Here is a 17,098-nt window from a genome sequence, read left to right on the forward strand (position 1 = left end):
TAATAAGGCATTCAGGACAGGAAAAAAAAACTCAGTATGCTAGATAAGAAATGATAGTTCCTAAGTCTCCTTTATCTTTGAAAAGAAGCAAAAGGTAGATAAATAGAATATTTTAAAAACTGATTTAATTTGTGTTGCATATAAGGTGGTTTTCCTTGCAACAAATTCAATGGAGTATCAGCGATAATCCTACATATACTTCTTACATTTTAAACCATTTGTATAGCATAAAGTTAATTGCACTGTGCATTAATTATTTCTCTCCTTCTTCTGCTGGAATATCAGACAGAAGCAACGTAAAGAAGAAAGATTTTGCTTTGAGTCGTGGTATGAGGATGCTGTCCATGACCTTAGGGAGGGCAGGAGTGGGCTGGGCTCCAGCTATGGCAACCAGCAACTGCTCACATTGCATCCTTCCCCAGGAAACAGAACTCTCAGCACTGTTTCCAATCTTTTTGTTTTCACTCAAACTAAGAGCACAGGGAATTACAACCCATATTCTGAGTAGATCTTCCTTCCTCAAAGAAACCTCCCTGAAAAGACTCTCACCATCCCAGTGATATGTCTCTTATTTGATTGTAAATTTAGTCAGTTTGTTAATGAAGCTTAACTACTACATAATAAAAAAAATAATGTTGAACTTTTAAAAAAAATTTGGTAGATCATAAATGTTCTCATCATTGAAAAATACCTGAAGTGATGGGTATTTTATTTTATTATTTTATGTATTTTTTATCAGTATTGAGATTAAACTCGGCTTTATGCATGCTAGGTAAATGCTCTACCAATGAACTATTTCTAAAATAAACACGATAAAGTTCTTATTTCAAATTTCTTTTTCTGTATGCATACTATGTGCATGAAGGCACCACATCATGACATGTGTGGAGTCCAAAGGACAATTTTGTGGATCCTTCGACATTTATATGGGCTCTGGAGATTGAACTCAGGCATTGAAGGTTGTATTTTTACCCATTGAGACATCTCTCTGAACCAAGGCCACTATTAAGTGGCTTTATTTATTTATTTATTTTACAATGTCTACATATAAAAACTTTATCACTATTAAGTGGCTCTATTTATTTATTTTACAATGTCTACATATAAAAACTTTATATTGTATGTCACAAGTTTATGGAATTCATATTTATAAATTATTACCTAATAAAGTTGAGAAAAATAAAATATTATTAAAAAACAGACTCCATGTTTTTTCTCCTGTCATATTTTTAACAATGTTTCCTATATAATTAAGGTAAAGGAATTATATTACCTATTATATAAATATAACAGAAAATATATGTTAACATCAGAAGAAACAAATAATTTTATTTTACTTGTTTAAATACTTTAGATACAATTTTTTCTTTTCATGTTATTTTTAGAATGCTACATTCTGAAACTATGTACAAGTAATTAGATGATAAATTAATGTGGCTAGTATATCTTTATATTTCTTAGGAAACTCTGATTTGAAGTAGATTTTTAACTCACCTAGAATTGGGTTTATGGAAGTACTGCAGAGGGTGGTTGAGAAAATGGAAGATGGATTCTTGTTCTATGAGCAATCTAGAGCCACCACCACCATGAGGGTGTGATCTTAATTCTTCAGCTACCACTGTGCCCACATCAGGCTCTACTGAGACACTTTATGGAATCTACTGCCTACCCCACAAATAAGGCTTCTGAAAGAACTCTTGAGGCCACAGTGGCTTCTTCAAGACTGAATGTTTTAGCTTACTTACCCAACCTTTTACATAAAGGCTATTAGAGATCTTTTTATAATAACATCCTAGGCCCTAAAATAGTCTCTCATGAAACCAAATGCTACCACACACCCCCTTAAACTAGCTCAGAGTTAAATCCAGTGCATCCAGAGTGGACATTCAAAAATATCATTAAAATTCATGCTATTGATAGCAATGTAAAAATGACATAGTTAGGCAAGTTCTTGCTGTGCGAACAGTGAAGACCTGAGTTCAGATCTCCAGAATGTCTGGAGAAAATGTGTGTAACAGTGGGCATCCTTACTGCCAGTGCTGGGAGGCCAGCCAGCTTAGTGGAAAGCAGTAGAGGAAGATATCTGAGATTGACCTCTACTAGGAGTATGTTTACCAGAATTCATAGAATTAAACACAGGAGTGCACATACAGAAACACAAAATACGTGTCATCAGATGATAAAATATATTATTTTAAAGTACTGTGTATATAGCTTGCATGCGAGCTGTATAAACACCAGAGATGGCTGTAGGACTTCAAAATGAATTATGACCACAGTTCAGGATGACGTAGTAACAAAGAATAAACTAAAATTTCACTACTAAAGAAAATATGCGCTCCCAAAATGCAAACATTATACAACACACAATATAATACACTCAGAAATTAAAACAACAGATATTCCTTTATAGATATATGGGAAACACTATGGAAAGAAAATTAGGCAGCATAGTGAACAGAGCTAGCAATGAGAATTCCTGAACTTACCTAGTTTTTTCTACTTAACAGTAGGCTATTTTGCTGGGCTCTTTCTTCAGAAACACTGAATTATAAGCAGTATGTTGCTAATGTAAAAATGTTGCTATGGTACTAAATCCACACTAATCACCCAAATCCACAGCTCACCCCAAGACATGGTTTGTAATGTTTAAAAGGGTCCTCACATATTTCTGTACACATATTTGGTGTTCCATGATTTAAAGCACAGACATTTTTTTGGGTTTTGGTTAAATAAAATCCAATTTTTTTGTGTGTCAATCTGTGTGTGTGCGTGTGTGTGTGTGTGTGTGTGTGTGTGTGTATGTGTGTGTTTGTGTGCACATGCACATGCACATGTGTGCATGCACATGTGTATATGTGTGACTGCTTCTCACCTTATTTGGCAGAAATATTATAAAATTTGTGTTGTTATTTGTGGACAATTGTGTTTTTCTCCTGGCAAGATGCCAAGTTCGGCACTATTTATGTGGTATGTTAGAAAATTCTTTCCCAAAGCAGGTCCATTCTCAATATACTTACATAACTGAAAGTTAGAGGATATACTGGGAATAAAGGTGAGAACAGAGGTTTGTTAATCATAGAACCAATAGAGTTCTGTACAAGCGACGGGTTTCAAATCAGGAGGAGAGAATGCTAAGAGAAGGAAAGTAATTGAATGCTCACAAAATTCTGGTCAAATATAAGAGATTGGAGTGTTTAGAAAAATGAGAAAATGGATGGAAAGCTGAAAGCAAGCAAGCAAAACAACCAGATAAATTGGAACTAGGAAGGAAGGAAGGAAGGAAGGGAGGGAGGGAGGGAGGGAGGGAGGGAGGAGGAAGGAAGGAAGGGAGGGAAGGGAGGGAGGAAGGAGGAAGGAAGGAAGGAAGGAAGGAAGGAAGGAAGGAAGGAAGGAAGGAAGGAAGGAAGGAAGGCAGGCAAGCTTCTGTAGCTACGTCTTCTCATGGATTTGCCAGGGGACTGAGTGAGATTCTTGAACAAAGAGTCCAGTGCAATCTTTGTCAGTTCCTCTGGGTCTTCAAAGAGGACTTTGCCTGGTGTTCCTAGAATAGGATCTTGAAATCTCTGTTACAACTACCTTCCTCCACATGTTTCCGTTCCCTTCTCACATCTTCTCTTTTCATTCCTTTACCCTTCTAAGGTTGAGAACACTGACCATGGAGACATTGACACAGCTGAACACCAATAGAAGAAAAGAGTTTGTATGAAGATTGAAATGTAAGGATTTTACGGTTAGTTTTAAGATGCAGCTTTATAAACAAAGAGGATGACTCAGATTTAATCCAAAGGTTAATTTTACCTTTACTAATGTGCATGTGTTGGTATCTGTGCGTACCACGTGTGTAGGGATGCCCAGGACAGAAGGAGGTATTAATTCCCCTGCAGCTGGAGCTATAGGTGATCATGAGCTGCTGGATATGGGTGCTGAGATCACAGCTCGGGTCCTCTGGAAAAGCAAGAAGTGTGCTTAACTGGGGACCCATCTCTCCAGCCCCATAGTCGGGATTTTAAACACATATTTTTTTTTCATTCTTAATTTGGCTCTCTGATACTTAATGTTTCTCAAGAGAGGAAATGGTTGGTTGCTCTCTGGTTGAGTCTTCTACATGAGCTTGCTTTACAGTTAAGCCAAGAGGATGCAACTACATCTCTCAGTTTCCACCTAAAATAAGATTAATTTTTATTTTCAAGCCAGGCTAAAACATATTATAGGAAATTTTCCAGCAAGTTTCTGCTTGGGGTTAAATAGTTGATTAATCAAGTGTTATGAGATTTATGCAATTTATACTTATCTCTATATGAATATTATATTCATTACTTCTTTAATCCTTTGAAAAAATTCCTAACAAAAGCAACTTAAGGAAGGACTTACTTTGGCTCACAGTTTGAAGAACCAATCTATGATGGTGAAAAAGACATGAGACAGCTGGTCATAATGCATCTCTAACCAGAGGAGAGATGAATGCTGACAGCTTATCTATTCTTGCCTCTTCTCCTGTCACTCAAGCATGCCCCTCACCTACATTCAGGATGGTGTCACCTTATATTCAGGGTCCAAAACTTCTTATGGACATGCCAAGACTTGTGTCTTCTAGGTAATTGCAACACTAGTCAAATTGTCAATTAATATGAACTACCACAGCCTCAAATATTATGAAATAACACAATCTAAAAGTTTTGAGTCTTAAAAAAAACTCTGCTTTCAAGGGAACAAGATGTCCTACCTTTCTGTTTTGTTGTGGCTGCTGTGGTGAAACGCTGATCCAAAACAAATTGGCTTCTTTCGTTTACACATTACAGCTCACTATCACAGGAAGCCAAGGCAGGCTTCAAGGCAAGAGCATGGAGACAAAGATCATGAAACAAACAAACAAGCAAACAAATAAACAAACAAACCAGAACTTACTGATGTACATCCCCTCGTTTGTCCAGCTATCTTTCTTCTCCAGCCCAAGTCCCCACTGCCTGGGCATGTCATCACCCACAGTGGGACAAGCCTACCCACATCAACCAGCAAACAAGAAAATGCTTCACAGGTATGAGCATAGGCCAATCTGATCTGGACAATTCTTTAGTTGAGTTTCCCCCTTTCCAGGTGACTCAGTGACTCTAGTATGTGTCAAGATGACAAACACTAATCTTTACCCATGATACATAGATCTTGTGTGTATATGTATATGAGTCTCTCTCTCTCTCTCTCTCTCTCTCTTTCTCTGTGTGTGTGTGTGTTTGTGTGTGTGTTTACTTTTAAACAATGAATAAAAAACATTTACATCTGGTTTTCAATGTTATGAATTAGAAAATAGTCTATAATTATTAGTGCCCCCAAAATGTAATAGCATTTTGATTGTTCTTTCAAACAATAGGACTAACATTATTGATCATTTTTCAATATGTGCTTTGTGATTTATTTAAAATTATTATTTTGTTTTAATTATTGTATTTTTACTAATTGGACTTTTATATGTATTCAGTCATCTATTTCTATTCTGAAATGCAAAATGTATATTAGTAATTGTGTCTGCTTTCAAACATTATGGCCTATTGTATGTTTTTGTGTGTGTGTGTGTGTGTGTGTGTGTGTGTGTGTGCATAAGAGCAAGAGAGAATGAGAGCAAGAAGGGTGGAGAGAGGGAATCTGCAATCCCTATATTTGCCTCGTAAGCTAACAAAAAAACTTTGCCAGAGTTTCTCAGATTCTGGAAAACCAATACAAGACTGCTGAGCCCAGTACAACTCATGTTCTAGAACTCACAGCAACCTTGGGCTACACTTGGGCTGCTTCCTAGAGACACAGTCTGCACGTGGCAATGCAAGCTGTACAAAGCTGTCTGTGTGTGCAATGGGCCACATCACAGAGTAGACTAGGTGCACATACCCTGAACTTTCTTAGCCAGCACAAGCCAGATGCTGGACCTTTGTACTAAAAATATTATCTGATTGATTTGTAAATTAGTCTGCTCAATGTTGATTGCTATTCAACTGTCGTTGAAAATTCAGCTGAGAACAAAAGCCACCAGGTGTTATTATTGGGCAGAGTAATTGTAAGATGCCAAGTGAGAGCTGGGGAAACTTGTTTGTTAGCAACAGTAGCTGTTCTCTTAATTAGAATCCTCTTCTTTTCCTTGTTTCTACTGTTTCTCTGTGAGCTTGGTGCAATGTTTCTAAAAAGATTAATTTTATTTATCATCATCATCACATTATTATATTATTATTATTGTGAATATGTGTGTGTGTGTGTGTGTGTGTGTGTGTGTGTGTGCATGTGTGTGTGTGTGTAGTACTTTCAGAGGCCACAGAGGACACCAGATCTCCTGGAGCTGAAGCTAGTAATTGTGAGCCACCCAACATGGGTGTTAGGAGGCTAATGCGCATTTTTCTGGAGGAGTAACAAATGCTATTAGCCACAACCACATTTCTCCAAGCAATACCCATCCCTTTTTCTTGAGACAGGGTTTCACTCTATAGCCCAGGATGTACTAGAGCTCACTCTTTAGCCCAGACCAATCTCAGACCTATTATGATCTTGCTGCTTCAGCTTCCTAAATACAGGGGTGAGAGGCTGCTGGAGTGATGGCTCTGCACTGGCTGCTCTTCCAGAGGTCCTGAGTTCAATCCCCAGCACCCAAATGGTGACTCATAACCATCTATAACTGTAGCCCCATAGGATCTGATGCTTTCTTCTGGTCTGCAGATGTACATGAAGACAAAACTACCATAGACATAAATAAATAAACCCTTTAAAAATAATTTTTAGATTCTTCTTATAAAGTGGCTTTATTTGAAGTAGGTAGCAGAGTGCCATGTAAGAAACATCTTTAGAAGAGAATTCTATGGCTCCTCATCCTATGCTGCCTTCCTTTCACATCAGAACAGAGCATGCGCTATTCAAAACAGAGAACCTCAGCTCGAACAATACAGTACCATTCAGGAGACCTTGAGAACTTCAGTCTAGTTCCAAGCCCACGTTAGACAGATCACAACCAACCCCTGTATGTTTCCTAGTTGGTGGCCCCGGCTCTGTGAACCCTCATGGTCCCAGGTTAGTTGACTCTGTGGGTTTTCTTGTGGTGTTTTTGTCACCCCAGACTTGCTTATCTCTGTCCCTCACTCTTCCACAAGACTTCCCAAGCTGTTATCAGGATGGACAACAAATAGATAGATAAATAAATAAAAAGATAAAATAAAACACAAAAGAAAGGGAAGGCAGTTTTGCATTTTATTTTGCTAATAATGTTGATAGGGTTGTAGTAGCTATTTTTTCTTTCAGAGACAATAATTCACATCCAAGAAATCTATTTTGCCCCAGTCAAAAAATATTTTAATAAATGAGCTAATTTTCTATTCATGCTCAAATTTTTGTTGAAAGACATATTGTGGTTTAATAATATTTATTATATTGTTATTGTTTTTGTATGTGTGTGTTCAGTGGTGTATGTGTGTGTATGTGCATGCACCCATGAATGCACATGTGTGTGCTTATGTACACACATGTACTCTGGTGTTCAGTCAAAAGACAGTTTTGAAGAATCAGTCCTCTTCATCCACATGTATGTGTGTCCTTTGAATTGAGTGAAAGCAATTTATGGGCACCTCTGACAAAATCTTCTATCTGCTGGGTCCTACTGTGTTCTTTGTATCCAGGCCAAGTATTGCATATCCAGCCTACTTCTTTTTTTTTTTTTTTTTGGTTCTTTTTTTTGGAGCTGGGGACGGAACCCAGAGCCTTGTGCTTCCTAGCTCTACCACTGAGCTAAATCCCCAACCCCTCCAGCCTACTTCTTATGTATAGATATTGCACAAAATCACATTTATACTACCAAGATCGCAGAGAAAATTATTAAACATTTAGGTATTGCTAAAATACATTCTATCACCATGTGACATCTGTGACCATGTTTTCATAAAGCATGATATGTATGCTCTGATACTGACTATTCAGTGGCTCCCAATAGGGGTAAAGGTATAAACATTAATAAACAAACTCTCCAATATATTACACGAATCTTAGCTTGTTTTAAGGATCAAGACCTGGCCACAAGTTACTGAACCATAAGTAAAGAATATTCCATAAGAGTTATCTGTGAAAAACAGTGTCCAATGGTCTTCTTATGCCAACACATGTTTGTGCCTTGAACCTGTTTCATGGAAGTTTTTGAAAAATAGTAGGTAAAGATTATTCTATTTGAGAAAATCTTCTTTCCCTTATGCTAATCCCCATAGTTATTGATTGCAAGGTGAAACGGAAACAGTTTGCCTGCAAGCATTCTGCCACCCATGAGAGACTGCTATTTCTAATAAACACCTCACCTGATGCCCAAACCCCCTGGAGTTAAACTGAATGACTGACATTTGATCAGTTAGCTCTCCAGATCCTGCCTGAGCCTTAGGTGATTCTGTCTAATAAGCACTTGTTTCTGGCTTTGTCCTTTGGGTACAAAGTAGAATCATCCATCCTTACATTCTTCAGAGTTAAGCATGTGTGTCTCAGTGAATATTTCTATTGCTGTGATGAAACACCATGACCCAAAGCAAGATGAGAAGGAAAAGGTTTATTCGGAGTACACTTCAGTCCATCACTGAAGGAAGTCAGGGAGGGAATTCAAACAGGGTAGGAACCTAGATGTAGGAGCTGATGTAGAATGGACACTGTGTACTGGCTTATTTCATGGCTTGCTCATTCTGCTTTTTATAGAAACCAGGATCATCAGCCCAGAGATGACCCTACCCACAATAGGCTGGTCTGTCCCTCATCAATCATTAATTAAGAACTATAGCTTATGTCAAGCTGACATAAAGTTATCCAGAACAGTAATTCAAACAACATCCAAATAAAATTTTCCTTCCTTCCTTCTTTCCTTCCTTCCTCGTTTTTTATACTTTTTTATTCCTGTCTCCCCATGTCCCTCTTGTATGTTTATGTGTGTGTGTTTATGTGTATGTGTGTGTGTGAGAGAGAATCTCTCTCTGTCTCTCTGTCTCTGTCTGTCTGTCTGTCTGTCTGTCTCTGCCTGTCTCTTTCTCTGTCTCTCTCTCTAATATATATTAATTGATACAATACCTAGGTAAAATGCTGTCAGTTCAATTCCAACGCCTGTCCCTGCTTCCTATTTCTCTTTTTATATATAACATCTGTCTGGGCAAAACCCAGGAAGACAGAATGTCCTTTGTGAATTCATGAGTTTAAGGAATCATATAGATTTTATCTTTCAGGAAGATGAACAAGGTAGGCTATAAAACATATTTTAAAGGTGCTCATTAGGTGAAATAGTATGCCCTGAAGAAAACAGATACTGCATACCTTCTTACTCTCTCCTAAAATACTTTGAAAATTCCTATCAACTCAATTCTTTCAATTTATGTGCATGAGTATGTTCCTGGCAAAATTACAAAATTCAACTCCCATAATTCTTAAAACGTCTACCTCTGGGTAACATATAATCAACCTGAAAGAATAAAAGCTGGACTCTTAAAATGCCATCCCTATCTTCAGCGTTTACAAAGCAATTACCAACTTCCCTTAGATTTAAGACCGTTGGAGTCTAATGTTGCATATACTTGCCAAAGTATTTTGTTGTCAGCTGACATTAGGTAATAAAGCACAGTAAAGGAATACTCAACGTGGCCACAGTCCTCTCTGTTAATGTTATAGAGACAAAAGAGGAAGTGTAGATGGAAAAGAAAACCTACATAATGTCCCAAACTGCCTCACCAATTTCCTTTCATTATGTAGCTTTCCAATCTTTGAGAAATAATATTTTTTTTCACTTTTCTAAAAATCTTTCAGAGTGTCATGGAAAACAATTGTCTTAGTTAGAGTTTCTATTGCTGTGAAGAAACTCTATGGCCACAGCAACTCTTTCAAGGAAAGCATTTAAATTAGGTTAACTTACAGATTCAGAGGTTTAGTCTGTTATTGTCATTGCGGGAAGCATGGCAGCACTGAGGCACGCATGGTACTGGAGAAGGAGCCAAGAGTTCTGCATCAGGATTGGCAGCCAGCAGAAAGAAATAGAGACACTGATCTTGACTCGACCTTCTGAAACTGCCCTGTCCCTCCAACACCCATGACATATGTCTTGCAATAAGGTCTAACCTCCAATAATGAATCTGCAAGCCTATGACTCTGTGGGGGCTGTTTTCATTCAAACCACCACAATGACGTTTAAGACTTATCAGGTAGTTACTTGTCAGAGGAAGATCTACGGATCTTTACGTTTTGCATAGGAGAGGCAAAGAACCCAGGAAACTGGAACGGGATGGTTAGTGAAGATGGCAAAGATCTTGAGGAAGGGGTGACATGGGTGATAATGGTGAAAAACAGACAGAGATAATGAGAATGAAATAGACACAGAGAGATCACAGAGATGGAGGGGATAACTAACAGTGGAGATGTTGGAAAAGCCATAATGAAAACTATTTCATAAGTTTTATATATGTTATGGAGTTCATGTCCCCTGGGAAAAGGCTATAGACTCTATTCAACTATAGTTAAAAGATTTTTTGATAGCTGCTAGCCGGATTACAGCTTAAGGCCAAATATCAGGCATGTCATGAAGGAGGGTTATGGGACAGAATATTTTGAGGAAAACATCACAATATCTTCAATATTAATGCAAGCAAGTATTTGGGTAAGAAAGCTTCAGAAAACAAAATAAGGTTTTACTCATGCCATTATAAGTAACATTTCTGGATGAGGGTGGTCCCTGATTATTGAGTCAGGGTTACCAGGAACTTACCTTCCAAGGGGTAGAGTAAGAGACAAATAGCTATGGGTACCAAGATGGATGCCTAGCATCAAGTGAAATTTCTTTAACATTTTGTGTGTGTGTGTGTGTGTGTGTGTGTGTGTGTGTGTGTGTGTGTACAGTTCAATTAGAGTTTCTCTATAATCAGAGGATAATGCTCTTCCCTGAGTCATATGTTGCAACTATAAAACTCCATTCCAGCTATGGGACACCTCCCCTAAAGTTGTTGATTTCCTAGCAATTCTCAAAACAATGCAGCCTATTTCCATTGCTTTGTATTGTCCACTAATATTTGATGGCAAGGTCCTATTATTGAAGGCACCATATATTTTTGTCACTGAATATGGAGAAATGAAACTGCAACTGACTAGAAAGTGTTCCTTCCTGCTGGCTTAGTTTCCATATGCTGGAAGGTGTTATACAGGAAGGTGGGGGAGAGAAATGAACATTCTAGCCCTGTTGTTAACCCAGTGAACTACAGTAACATTCAACCTGTCAAGATTTGACCTTGGGTGTAGGAGTAGCATGAATGTCATGGGTTTACCATCACTGTCTTAGTGAAATTAAAGATGAAACATATGCCATGTTCTATAAATATGAACAAGAACATGTGGTTGAGGGACTGACAGTCCACGGAGTGGATCTACAATGTTATTCTGCCAAATGCATATAGTAGCAAACTGCCCTTGAAATCAATATCTTTATGTTTTTAGATTAGTGCCATATTTAGACTTCATCAAAGAAGGTTTGTTGTGTAATAGATGGTGGTTAACAGAGAAACTCACAACTGAACAATGTGTAGTATAGAGTGTCTGTGAAATGCTCATTTACAACTAGGGTATCCATCCACAGGTTAGGGCAATTGCAGAAGAGGGGCTGCAAAGTTTATAAGAGCAGGAGGTCAGGGAATAATAAAGGAACACAGCAATAAAATGAGTCTTACGGACATTCTACTATAGCCACAGATTGTGCCTTGCTCAGTCATCAACAGAAAAGCTTCATCCTGACGCTGATAGGAATGCATACAAAACCAACAATGTGCATAGAATGAGAGACTTTGAAGCACTTAGTCCTAAATGAGATGTCTCCACAAAACATCTCCCCTTAGGGATCAGGGAACTCGGTGAAAGAGGAAGGAAGATTGGAAGAGGTAACAGGGTTGGATGACACTGAGAAAATAGTCTTCCAGATACAAGAAGGCTGATACACATTTGAATGTACATGTGTCTCTATGCACAGGACCTGCACAGGTCTAAGATAGATGTGGTCCAAGCACTGAGAGGGGAAATGGACAGAAGCCCCCGTCTCTAACTCAGAAGCTACCTTTCATCAATAGTCACTTACAAAGGAAAAATTAGTTACGTATACAAACCACTTGAAAGAGTAGGCACAGAAAGTCAACAAAAAGAACTCAACGGTAATTTTGGAGAGTAATTTTGTCTCACAATGCATTGCATATGCTTTTAAAAGTTTTTTTCTCTTTACAGGTCGTTTGCTTCTATATTGTATTTCCCAATTTGGATTTAGTAGGTTTCCTGTGAGTGCAAGTGTGTGTGTTCATTTCTTGTGCTTTCTCTGGCACTTTTTTTCCCAGTTTGTTTCCATGTTTTATGCTATGCTTTGTTTCTATCTTATTTTATTATTGTTATTTACATGCCTATTTGCCGATTTGTATTCTAGTAAGAGAGAGAGGGAGAGAGAGAGAGGGAGGGTTTGAAAAAGACAAGATTTGGGTGGATAGGACAGTAGGCAGGATCTGGGAAGAGTTGAAGGAAGCTAATGATAATGAGAGTATATTGTGTGGCAAAAGGATATTCTGCATAAAAATATAAATAATTAATTATTTTTTTAAAAGAGAAATAAAGGAAGGCTGAGAGATGGTTCACTGGCGAACTCCCAAAACTCACCAAGGAGCAGACTCAGATGTAATCCCATTAGAGTCCCTTTATTCAAACTAGCTTGGGCCACACTGCCATCTCTGACACACGATGGAAGAGTGCAGCAGCAGGCTCTCAACAGGACAAGGTTTTATAGGAAATGGGAAGCAAAGAGAGCAGATTTCTAGCCTGGCACACATCTGATTGGGATCTATTATCGAATTTTGTTGCCCTTTAACGTAATTGGCTGGTGCTGGAAGCCAAACCATAAACTTAACTTCTGTTTTCCTCTTGATAGGTGATTGTTAGGAAGTGAAGTGCAAGGGATAGGTGGAATCTCAGGGCTGCTTTGATTTGCATTTCCATGATGACTAAGAATGCTGAACATTTCTTTAGGTGCTTTTTGGCCATTTGATAATCCTCAGCTGAGAATGTTTTGTTTCGGTATATACCCCATTTTTAATAGGGTTATTTGGCTCTCTGGAGTCTAAGTTCTTGAGTTCTTTGTATATTTTGGATATTAGCCATCTATCAGATGTAGGGTTGGTAAAGATCTTTTCCCAATCTGTTGGTTGCTGTTTTGTCCTAACAACAGTGTCTTTTGCCTTACAGAAGCTTTGCGGTTTTATGTGGTCCAATTTGTCAATTCTTGATCTTAGAGCATAGGCCATTGGTGTTTTGTTCAGGAAAATTTCCCCAGTGCCCATGTGTTCGAGACTCTTCCCCACTTTTTCTTCTATTAGCTTGAGTGTATCTGGTTTGATGTGGAGTTCCTTGATCCACTTGGACTTAAGCTTTGTACATGGTGATAAGAAAGGATCGATTTGCATTCTTCTACATGCTGACCTCCAGTTGAATGAAGATCATTTGCTGAAAATGCTATCTTTCTCCCATTGGATGGTTTTGGCTCCTTTGCCGATCAAGTGACAATAGGTGTGTGGGTTCATTTCTGGGTCTTCAATCCTGTTCCACTGATCTATCTGCCTGTCTCTGTACCAATACCATACAGTTTTTATAACTATTTCTCTATAATACTACTTGAAGTCAGGGATGGTGATTCCCCCAGAAGTTCTTTTACTGTTGAGTATAGTTTTCGCTATCCTGGGTTTTTTGTTATTCCAAATGAATTTGCAAATTACCATCCCTGACTTCAAGTAGTATTATAGAGAAATAGTTATAAAAACTGTATGGTATTGGTACAGAGACAGGCAGATAGATCAGTGGAACAGGATTGAAGACCCAGAAATGAACCCACACACCTATTGTCACTTGATCGGCAAAGGAGCCAAAACCATCCAATGGGAGAAAGATAGCATTTTCAGCAAATGATCTTCATTCAACTGGAGGTCAGCATGTAGAAGAATGCAAATCGATCCTTTCTTATCACCATGTACAAAGCTTAAGTCCAAGTGGATCAAGGAACTCCACATTTCTATTTCTATAAAGAATTGAGTAGGAGCTTTGATGAGGATTGCATTGAATCTGTAGATTGCTTTTGGCAAAATGGCCATCTTTACTGCATTAATCCTGCCCATCTATGAGCATGGGAGATCTTTCCATCTTCTGAGATCTTCCTCAATTTCTTTCTTCAGAGACTTGAAGTTCTTGTCATACAGATCTTTCACTTGCTTGGTTAAAGTTACACCAAAATATTTTATATTATGTGGGACTATTGTGGAGGGTATCATTTCCCTAATTTCTTTCTCAGCCTGTAACCCTTTGAGTAGAGGAAGGCTATTGATTTGTTTGAGTTAATTTTACACCCCGACACTTTGTTGAAGTTGTTAATCAGGTTAAGTGGTTCTCTGGTGAAACCTTTGGGGTCAATTAAGTACACTATTATGTCATCTGTAAATAGTGATATTTTGATTTCTTCCCTTCCAATTTGTATCTTTTTGACTTCATTTCACTGTCTGATTACTTTGGCTAGGACTTCTAATACTTTATTGAATAAGTAGGGAGAGAGTGGGCAGCCTTATCTAATCCCTGATTTTAGTGGAATTGCTTCAAGTTTCTCTCCATTTAGTTTGATGTTGCCTACTTGGTTGCTGTATATTACTTTTACTATGTTTAGATATGGGCCTTGAATTCCTGATCTTTCCAAGACTTTTATCATGAAGGGATGTTGAAGTTTGTCAAATGCTTCCTCAGAATCTAATGAAATTATCATGTGGTTTTTATCTTTGAGTTTGTTTACATAGTGGATTACATTGATGGATTTTCATATATTAAACCATCCCTGCATCCCTGGGATGAAGTCAACTTGATCATGATGGATGATTGCTTTGATGTGTTCTTGGATTTGGTTTGCAAGAATTTTACTGAGCATTTTTGTGTCAATATTCATAAGGGAAATTGGTCTGAAGTTCTCTTTCTTTGTTGGGTGTTTGTGTGGTTTCAGTGTAAGAGTAATTGTGGCTTCATAGAAGGAATTCGGTAGTGATCCATCTGTTTCTATTTTATGGAATAGTTTGGACAGTATTGGTATGACATCTTCTATTAAGGTCTGATAGAATTCTGCACTAAACCCATCTCGTCCTGGGCTGATTTTGGTTGAGACTTTTATTAACTGGTTCTATTTCTTTAGGAGCTATGGGGTTATTTAGATGGTTTATTTGTTCCTGATTTAACATTGGTACCTGGTATCTGTCTAGAAAATTGTCCATTTCCTCCAGATTTTCCAGTTTTGTTGAATATAGGTTTTTGTAGTAGGATCTAATGATTTTTTTTTATTTCTTTGGATTCTGTTGTGTCTCCCTTGTTGATTTTCTCAAAGAACCACCTCCTGGTTTTGTTAATTCTCTGTATAGTCCTTTTCTTTTCTACTTGGTTGATTTCACCACTGAGTTTGATTATTTTCTGCCTTCTACTCCTCTTGGGTTTATTTATTTCTTTTTGTTGTAGAGCTTTTGTGTGTGCTTTCAAGCTGCTGACAAATGTTCTCTCCTGTTTGTTTTTTCAGGCACTCAGAGCTATACGTTTTCCTCTTAGCACTGCTTTCATTGTGTCCCATAAGTTTGGGAATGTTGTATCTTCATTTTCATTAAATTCTAAGAAGTCTTTAATTTCTTTCTTTATTTCTTCCCTCACTAAGTTGTCGTTGAGTAGAGCATTGTTCAACTTCCATGTATATCTGGGCTTTTTGTCATTACTGTTGTTATTGAAGATCAGTCTTAGTGCGTGGTGATATGATAGGATGCATGGGATTATTTCTATCTTCCTGTATCTGTTGAGGCCTGTTTTGTGACCAATTATGTGGTCAATTTTGGAGGAGGTCAATTTTGGTGCTGAGAAGGTATATCCTTTTGATTTAGGATGGAATGTTCTATAAATATCTGTTAAGTCCATTTGTTTCATAATTTCTCTATGTCTCTGTTTAATTTCTGTTTCCATGATCTGTCTGTTGATGAGAGTGGGGTGTTGAAATCTTCTGCCATTATTGTGTGAGGTGCAATGTGTGCTTTGAGCTTTAGTGAGGTTTCTTTTATGAATGTAGGTGCCCTTGCATTTGGAGCATAGACATTTAGGATCTAGTGTTCATCTTGGTAGATTTTTCCTTTGATGAACAGGAAGTGTCCTTCCTTATCTTTTTAAATGACTTTTGGTTGAAAGTCAATTTTATTTGGTATTAGAATGGCAACTCCAGCTTGTTTCTTCAGGCCATTTGCTTGGAAAGTTGTTTTCTAGCCATTTTCTCTGAGGCAGTGTCTGTCTTTGTCCTTGAGATGTGTTTCTTGCATGCAGCAAAATACTGGGTCCTCTTTACATATCCAGTCTGTTAGTCTATGTCTTTTTATTGGGGAATTGAGTCCATTGATGTTGAGAGATATCAAGGAATAGTGATTGTCGCTTCCTATTATTTTCTTTGTTAGAGGTGGAATTATGTTTGTTTGTCTTTCTTTTGGTTTCATTGCAAGGAAATTATATTCTTGCCTTCTGTACGCTGTCGTCTCTCTCCTTGTGTTGGAGTTTTCCGTCTATTATCCTTTGTAGGGCTGGATATATAGAAAGATATTATGCAAATTTGGTTTTGTCATTGGAATATCTTGGTTTCTCCATCTATGTTAATTGAGAGTTTTGCTGGATCCAGTAACTTGGGCTGGCATTTGTGTTCTCTTAGGGCCTGTATGACATCTGTCTAGGACTCAGTTCATTCTTAATGTAGTTTGAGTTTGCCTGTCTGTCAACTTAAAATTTCTATGTTACAGTACTGAATTTATTCATAGTGTTCTCTTTCATGTTTTTATATTTAAAAACTATTTTGAAAGATTTGTTAATGTGCCACTGGAATTTATTTACTTCCACGGTTCTTCACTTTCATTTGTTCTAGAAAGAACAGGTAACATCTGCATAGTGTTCACTTACATGAAAGTACTGCAGGGTAATTGGCAACATCTGGCAAGGCTGGCTGTATACACAGCAAAGCAAGGATGAAAGAGACAACAGTGGTAAGGAGCAAGCATCATTGGTG

The sequence above is a fragment of the Rattus norvegicus genome, chromosome 5 (assembly GCF_036323735.1).
Source record: "Rattus norvegicus strain BN/NHsdMcwi chromosome 5, GRCr8, whole genome shotgun sequence".
NCBI classification, from domain to species: domain Eukaryota; kingdom Metazoa; phylum Chordata; class Mammalia; order Rodentia; family Muridae; genus Rattus; species Rattus norvegicus.